General features: G+C 37.3%; 1 non-coding gene across 1 annotated transcript; it reads right to left on the bottom strand.

The window, feature by feature from the left end:
* Positions 1–8,245: 8,245 nt before the first annotated feature.
* Positions 8,246–8,352, bottom strand: LOC144999019 (small nucleolar RNA R71). The gene has a single exon (XR_013660547.1). It is a non-coding gene; the product is annotated as a small nucleolar RNA R71 (small nucleolar RNA).
* Between the last annotated feature and the right edge of the window lie 243 nt (positions 8,353–8,595).

Raw genomic sequence — 8,595 nt, forward strand, 5'->3', positions numbered from 1 at the left:
AGTTTCCGGACTTCGGCCCGATGCAGTAGTTAGTATGTTTGATGCCTTCGTGGCTCAGACAGGATTTATGTGCTATGTTTTATGTGTTATGTGTTATGTGTTCCGGGCTACGGCCCGATGTCGTATGCAGTATATGTGTTCATGCTAGTTGATATGTTATGCTATGCTATGTTCAGTCAGTTAGCCCGGACTTCGGTCCGATGCAGGGGACAAGGTCCCAGTCAGTTTCCGGACTTTGGTCCGATGCAGGGGCAAGGCCCCAGTTAGCCCGGACTTTGGTCCGATGCAGGGGACAAGGTCCCAGTCAGTCTCCGGACTTCGGTCCGATGCAGGGGGCAAGGCCCCAGTTAGCCCGGACTTCGGTCCGATGCAGGGGACAAGGTCCCAGTCAGTCTCCGGACTTCGGTCCGATGCAGGGGGCAAGGCCCTAGTTAGTCCGAACTTCGGTCCGATGCAGGGGACAAGGTCCCACTCAGTTTCCGGACTTCGGTCCGATGTAGGGGGCAAGGCCCCAGTTAGTCCGGACATTGGTCCGATGCAGTGGGCAAGGCCCAGTATGTGCTTTATATGTTTTTGTATGGTATGTGTTAGATTGGGGGAGCTCACTAAGCTTCGTGCTTACGGTTTTCAGTTTTGGTTTCAGGTACCTAGTTTTCAAAAGAGGAGCTCGGGGAGATTGCAGTGCACACACCGTAGTCAGTTAGCCTAGGAATGTTCGACTCTGATAATGATATTATGTTTGAATTAATACTCGAGAATTTATGTTATGACTCATGATACAGTTTTTATAAATATGATTCTAGTAATGCTTTTAAAGAAATTTTTGGTCGTGATTTTTGGGTCGTTACAGAATAGCACAAAATTACGAGTACCGATGGCAATTGGAACAAGGCTAACACCTTCATTAGACAAAACAATAGTTGACTTAACTCTTTATCGAAGGATGGCAGGTTCATTACTTTATCTCACTGCAAGTAGACCTGATCATGTTTTCTGTGTGTGATTGTGCTACGTATCAGTTAAATCCAGGAGAACAACATCTTACTGCAGTCATGAATATTTTTAGTTATCTCAAAGGCTCAATTTCGTTAGGATTGAGGTATCCTTCGAAAACTGGTTTCTTTATTCAAGCTTTCTCAGATGCTGACTTGGGAGGTTGCAATCTTGATTGCAAAAGCACGAGTGGAGGATGTCAGTTACTAGATGGGAAATTGGTGAGCTGGCAATCAAAGAAGCAAACATGTGTATCAATTTCGACTGCTGAAGCTGAATATGTAGTTCTTGCTGCTTGCACATCACAAATAATTTGGATTCAAAGTCAATTGCGTGATTATGCAATAAACATGAAAGGAATTCCATTATATTGTGATTCTCAAAGTGCAATTCGTATTTTTCATAATCATGTGCAACATTCGAAGACTAAGCATATTGCTCTTCGTTACCATTTTATAAAAAGGTCATGTAGAGGATAATAATATTGAAGTGCATTTCATGAAAACCACTGATCAGTTGGCTTATATTTTCACAAAACCATTAGATGAAAAATCGTTTGTCAAAATTTTAGGTGGGCTTGGAATGGTCAAAGTGGGTTCAATTTCGAAAGAATAGCGATAACGGGGGACAGCTGTCAAATTCAACGGTTACTGTTCATAGTCAACGCTTCGTTACTCTTTGTCTTCGTAAATTGAAACTGGAAAATTTGTATGTCGAGTACATTTCAAATATTTTCGTTAAGTAATTTTTATTTTCGAAAAATTCAAAAACAAAAAAAAAATCCTTTGTTTTGTCCTTTATTTTCAAAAAACTCGAAAACAACAAAAATATTTTCCGTTTGTTTTGTCATTTCTTTTCGAAAAACACAAAAATAACAAAAAGTTTTTTATTTGTTTTCTCTTTTATTTTCGAAAAATCAAAAATCACAAAAATATATTTTTTTGTATTGTTTTGTCTTCATGTTTTGTTCAGGTAACAAAGATGACTCTTAATGGTTAATACTTGCAGCTCTAGGGTCAGGTAATTCTTTCGAAACTCTTGAACTAGTTACAGTGTTCCTAGAAGCATGCTGCAGCATGTTGACAAAAGCCTCGAATGACTCTATGTCTGTTTAACGAAATCCTTAATGAAAAATTTCATATGAAAATTTGTTCCCAAGACAGGCTTGTAATCACATAAGTCACATGAGCTACCTGACTCCTCTCACATGAGTTAACAATTTACTGTTTTGTCCATAATAACAGAGGTACACACGAATTCTTAAACCAATATTTTTCATGTAAACATTTTTACACGATCACACACAAAGACATATGTCCAAGAGGTCTTTGATCAAACCCATCGAGACTTCGACATATCAAAAATCTGTGTTAATCATATGACATCATGAGACCGTGATGAAAGTGAAACCTAATTCTCAAAACTTTAAGGAATTAACGTGGAACTTTGTTCCAGTTTTTAATGAAACTTTTTTTTATGTACCGAGATTCAAAACTCCAAATCATATTCATTCCGTATGAGTGATCTTGATCAAATAATCGAAACCCACGATGTTTGTTATCCAACAGGATCCAACACAAATTTTTTATGAATATGATTTCCGTGTGAGTTTAATTTGATTTCTAGGTCACTTTCAAATTTAATTCAAAGCATACTTGTCACTTACTACACTGGTCAAACAAGTGATTTCTGTTACAATTTCTCACCTTATGTTTTGGATGATATGTAACGAAGTCGTGTACCCACCCATGAGGCCTTGAAAAAGAAGCCCTTCGAAACTTCTCAATAAGTTTTCAATTGAAATTTACGGGAAACCACACAAGTAGTTGATTATCTCTCTAGATAATTAAGGAATTAAACTTTTCCCAGGGTTTAACTGCTTTCGTGTCGAAATAATTTTGACATCACAAATACAAAGTTTTTCTTTGTTTGCTTCTTATCTTTCTCTTTGGCACACTGCACTCACGAAATCCTTGAGGTTCTAAGTAGTACCAACTCAAGCAGATGATTTCGACAGTCTGGCACATGACTTCGCTTTAAATCCCAAAAATGAAAGAGCCTAACCTCCATCTGAAGGTTGCTGCCGGTTCATATTACATTGGGGGAAATAAACAGGCTGCAAGAAGTGACGTCTTGTATTCTATCCGTTTTTTAAGGAGAAGTGACAGTTACTTTTTTACGCGTGGCTACTTTATCAGCATAGTGGTGTGAGTTTCAAGGTGTCGCGTCAGATTTCATTAAATGCACATCCCACTTCAAATTCAAATATCATGGTTACATATAAAAAGGAAATCAAGGGTTTGTAATCAGTTTACACTTTCAGAAGAAAAATTCCCAAATTCTCTCTGAAAAATCCAATTGTTCTTCATACGATTTTACAACCCTAGTCATGGCTGATCAAACTAATGTTGATGCACCATCACAAACCACTTAAGATGTTACTTCACAACCGATCATGAAGATTCAAGGGACAAACTATCAAGTAGAAGCAGATGAATCTCTTTACCCTAAAGGATTGAAGATGTTAGTGGTTGCTTTGAAGAGATGTGTTCTTTCGATAGCTATGTTTAATTCTTTTGTAGTACCTCTATCTTGGCTTTCACAAGCAGGTTTTATTACAACATACTCTAAAGCCCTAAATGTAATCACATTCAACTTAGTGAACGATAAGAAGGTACGATTGACGAAGAAGCTCTTTTGTCAAATTTTGGATATTCCAAACTCTCAACCGTTTACTGCTCTTTTGAATGATCAAGTCAACTACATGCTCAATGAGATGGATCATCAACGCATACTCACAAAGCTTAGTGATTTTAAAAAACTGGTCTTCCGACGATCTGGAATTTCTTGTTTGGAATCTTTCTACGATGCTTAACAGGTCGAAGTGTTGGGCTTGATAAAGGATACATGGAAGTTTATGCAATGGTTGCAAGTATCTATTATGATACACCGGTGGATTACTCTACACAGCTATAGAAAGAATTTCAAAAGAGTGTAGAGAATACGGATGTCGTTCAAGGTATTTCATGTGCACGATATTGGAGTCTTATCCTCAGATATTTCTATGATAAAGAGGGAATTCTGGTGGATGCTGAGGAGGAAACAATAGATTTTTTGAAGTATAATTTTCCAAAAGAAGTGATTGTTGATAAAGAAGTCTTTTCACATGTTGCACGAATCCTAGATGCCATGTTGAAGAAATTCGATCCAATAAATGTTGTACTTATTGAATACAAGACAACATATGATCCCAAAGTTGAAACTGGGAAGTTGTTAAAGAAAGAAAGTGCGGGTCCTTTGAATAACTCTAGGATTAAAAAGAAGACTACGATCATCAAACTTGAGCCAACAATTAAAGAAACGAAGCAATCAAAGTCTCCCAAAAAACAATGAAGCCTGATGAGGTAGTTTCAAAAGCTGTGATAAAACCTATTGAACCTGTTGTTATAGAACCAACTTCAGTTACCATTCCTTCGAAGACTGGAGTTTTTCGCAGATTAAAGCTGAAGTATGGTGGTTCTCCTACTTCGAATGTGGTTTGCAATCCTCATATTACTCATCAAGGGGTAGTTATGCGCGAAGTCCCATTTCCAGGTTCTCCTCACTTAAAGAAAAGAAGGGTTGAGGATATGGCCAAGAATATTTCGAAGAAAAAGAAGAAGACAAAGAAGAGGCAGTTAGTAATTACAACGAATCACCCAAAGAAGAAGAAGTGTCTGAAACACCTGAACCCGAACCTATTATAGATCCTACTTCTCTTGAGAAAATTGTTGTCATACCACCGAAGTTTCGTTTACCAAATCATCTCATGAGGAGGTACGAACTTCAAACATCACTGCAAACATATCTGATACGGGTGTAAATGTCATCATTGGTGAAGGAGATCTAACAAAGGAAACTACTCAACCTCCACAAGGTACTCCAGTTATTGTTTTTGTCGAACCCATTACAAGTACTTTTGTTTCTTTACCTCCATTTATCATTCCTACTACTTTCACCACTAATTCACCAACCTTCCAAAACATCATCGACCAACCCTTTACATCCATTTTTTCATCTCAATCCACTGATCCACCCAAACCGAATGATGAATCTGATAATGAAGAAGGTGAATTTGGCAGTACTTTTGAAGATATGGCTTATGATGAAGAAGAGGAGGATTTCCTTGACCATATGCTCATTTCCATGAAACAATTGAAAATACTGAATAAAAATATGAATTCAATTATTCAGTCTCAAGCAGAGATGAGGGGAGGAAGTTTAGTGTCCAGTTTCGAAATTGATGGACTGATGAAGGCTTGTGAGGCACGAATGGTGAGCAGGATATCTAGTATGCTTAGAGACACTGAGCCCTAAATCTTAGAGAATGTTGATCAAAATGATCAAACCACTAAGTTCATAATAAATTCTTTTAATTCAAAGTATGTGGGGGATGTCAAAGAGCAAACAAATATTCAAAAAGAAAGATATACTTTGTTCGTAATAATTGTGAAGAAGGTGAGAGAATATGTAAATTTGAAGCTTCAAGAGCTTCGTAATGACATGGTTCGTGAAGTTTCAGTTGTTCAGAATGATTATGCTACTCTGCATAAGAAAGTTGATATTATTTGTGATGCTGTCACGAAATATGTTACGTTGTACGAAAGCTTGACTCCTCCAATTACTCAACTTTCTACAATTGAAAATCAACAGCTGGGGGAGGTTATTTCGATGCTCAAAGATCTAAAAAAGTTAGTGCTAAATCCTACTACATCTTCGATAATTACTCATGAGTTCCTCTCACAAAAGTTTACACAGTTCGAAGTCATTATTCATAAGGAACTAGCTCCTCTGTCTACTATTTCAAATCTTCTTCCAACTAGTGCTCCCCTTGTTCGAACAGGGGTGCAAGGGTGAGAAAAGAGAGTTGGAGAGGGATCTGATGCGAAGGTGATATGTGCATAATTAGTTAATTATTTAACATATATTCTTAGTTATTTTTGGTTAATTATGAGAATAATATGGACAAAAGGTACTTAAAATGCTTTGAATTGTGTTTTCAGTCCAAAAGATATGCTTGGAGGCAAAAAAGAGAAAAGGGAAAGCAAGTGAAGATTAAAGAGTGAAAGAAGGACCTACTCGGCGAGTAGATCGACCCTACTCGGCGAGTACACGACGATATGCCAGAAGATAAATACGACTGCTAATTTAAAGACGGATAAGTATGGACCTACTCGGCAAGTTGATTCTGCTACTCGCCGAGTACCCTCTGTTTTGGGATATCTTTAAAAGACGAATCCTTATCCCATGGGACGGAACTCCTGGCGATTTTTGAAGGATTAGCTGCGACTAAAAGGTTCAGAAGGCGCTACGGAACCCTAAGCTTCAAGATTTGGAAGAATTCAAGCAATTAGGTTAATTCTACCACTTAGACTTAGGAATTAAACATGTTTGCTTTCATAAACTTTGTTTGTGTGTTTGTTTCTACTGCAACTATGAGCTAAACTCGTTTTTGTTTCTGTTTGAGGAATACCAAAGAACTCCTATGGTTTAATTATTAATTCTTGTTTAATTGTCCATTGGTGATTTATTAAATTAAGTTTGTTAAAGAACCTTATGTATTAATCACTACTATTTTCTGTTAATTGGAAGGCAATTAGGTTGAATGAACATCACTTAATTGTTAACCTCATATGTCTATGTGAATGCTAAAACCTATGCTTGGAAGTAATGAGTATGAAACTAAGATTAATAAGAAAATAGGAAGATTAATGTGTGAGCTTGTATGAGAAACCATCAACAAGAGGTTAATTGAATTAATAACTTAATTAACCATTACAAATCTTATTTAATCCAAATAATTAATCTAGGGAATTAATTAGTTTAAACACTTGATCAATGCTTAAATTAGTTAATTGTCTAAGGGTTAGGAGTAATGAATATGAACCTAACTATTATCATTGGTAACCAATAGCAATTAATCTACCTTAACTTAAATAACCATAGGAGTGAATTGGTTGAACCTAAATAGAAACATCTTTATTAAATTTGGTAAATAGTTGTTGCTTTAGTTAATTAGTTAATTTAGTTTGTTTAAGTTTCTAGTCTTGCAAAACTAGAGAAAAACCCTTTACTTTTATTATTTGTTTTAGTTAAAATTAGCTATTAGTTTAATTGCCCGTTCCCTGAGTTCGATACCTTACTTATCAATCTATACCACTTATAGACAGGTTCACTGCCTTTGTGTGCTCAAATTACTAATAAAAAGTAGGGATAAAACTAGTTGAATTTACACACATCAAGTTTTTGGCGCCGTTGCCGGGGAACGGTTCTAAATAATTAAGCTAATTCCTAATTTTTTTGATCCTTTGTGTGAGTTTACTTGCATAAAGTTCATTTATTGCAATTTAGTAACTAGTAATTAGGTTTTAGTATCTGTTTTAGTTAGGTTAAAAACTTAGATTTTTTTGAAATATCACTGATACTCGCCGAGTGCACTCGCACCTACTCGGCGAGTAACAGTTTAGTTAGAAATTTTTTTTATTTGTTTACAATCTTTTTGTTCTTTTTACGTTTTTATTTGATCAATTTCAGGACTTTCATGACCAGAGGAGCAAACACACCATTGGTACCCCCGTTTGAAGACCCCGAATCCGAATTGAAAAGAAACAAAGGGAAGGACGTGGAGAGTTCAAGCACACCAAAGAAATCACCATTGTCCAACTTGAAGACTGTTTTTGGGAAAAAGAAGAGCAGCAAATCAGGAGCTTCAAGCGCTTCCTTGATAATTGAGGAGCCAATTCAAGAAGATACTAGATACGAAACCGAGGAAGAAGACGAGGCAACGTATGAACAAGAAACCGAATCGGAGGAAGAGTTAGCATTCACTATGGCTAACATTGATGAAATTCCCATGGGAGAATGGAAGAAGAGGATGCGCGACGACCATGGCCCGGGACTTGTGCAACCCGCAATTCCCGCAACTGCCACCTTCGAGCTAAAAGGTCATATCCTAGCTTCACTCAAGGAAATACCTTTCTATGGGAAAGATCATGAAGATGCCTACAAACATTTGGATGAAGTAAATGATGTTGCTGATTAGTTCAACATTCCAAATGTAACCCGCGAAACTCAACTACTTCGGATGCTTCCGGTAACCTTCAAGGGTGCTGCTAAAGACTGGCTCAAATCACTTCCTCCCGGGTCAGTCACTACTTGGGCCAGAATGAAGGAAGAATTTATTGATCACTTTTGCCCACCATCCAAGATAGCCAAACTCAAGAAGGCCATTGCAAACTTTGAACAACAAGCTGGAGATTCGTTATATGAAGCATGGGAGAGGTACAAAAGTCTACTACAAAATTGCCCACACCATGATCTAAATAGCCAACAAGAAGTTTCCATCTTTTATGATGGAGTCAATGTCACGACCCGGCAGCTGCTAGACTCACAAGGCCCACTTACAAAGAAGCCACCCCCGGTGATCAAAGAATTAATTGAAGAATTCTCTAAACACTCTAGAGAATACCACAACCCTAGGAATGATGTCACGAGGGGAGCCGCATACGCTGCTATTGAAGATTTATCTGCGGTCATGGCCATGTTAAAAACCATGGATAGGAG

The sequence above is a fragment of the Lactuca saligna genome, chromosome 5 (assembly GCF_052625555.1).
Source record: "Lactuca saligna cultivar CGN05327 chromosome 5, ASM5262555v1, whole genome shotgun sequence".
In the NCBI taxonomy this organism is placed as follows: domain Eukaryota; kingdom Viridiplantae; phylum Streptophyta; class Magnoliopsida; order Asterales; family Asteraceae; genus Lactuca; species Lactuca saligna.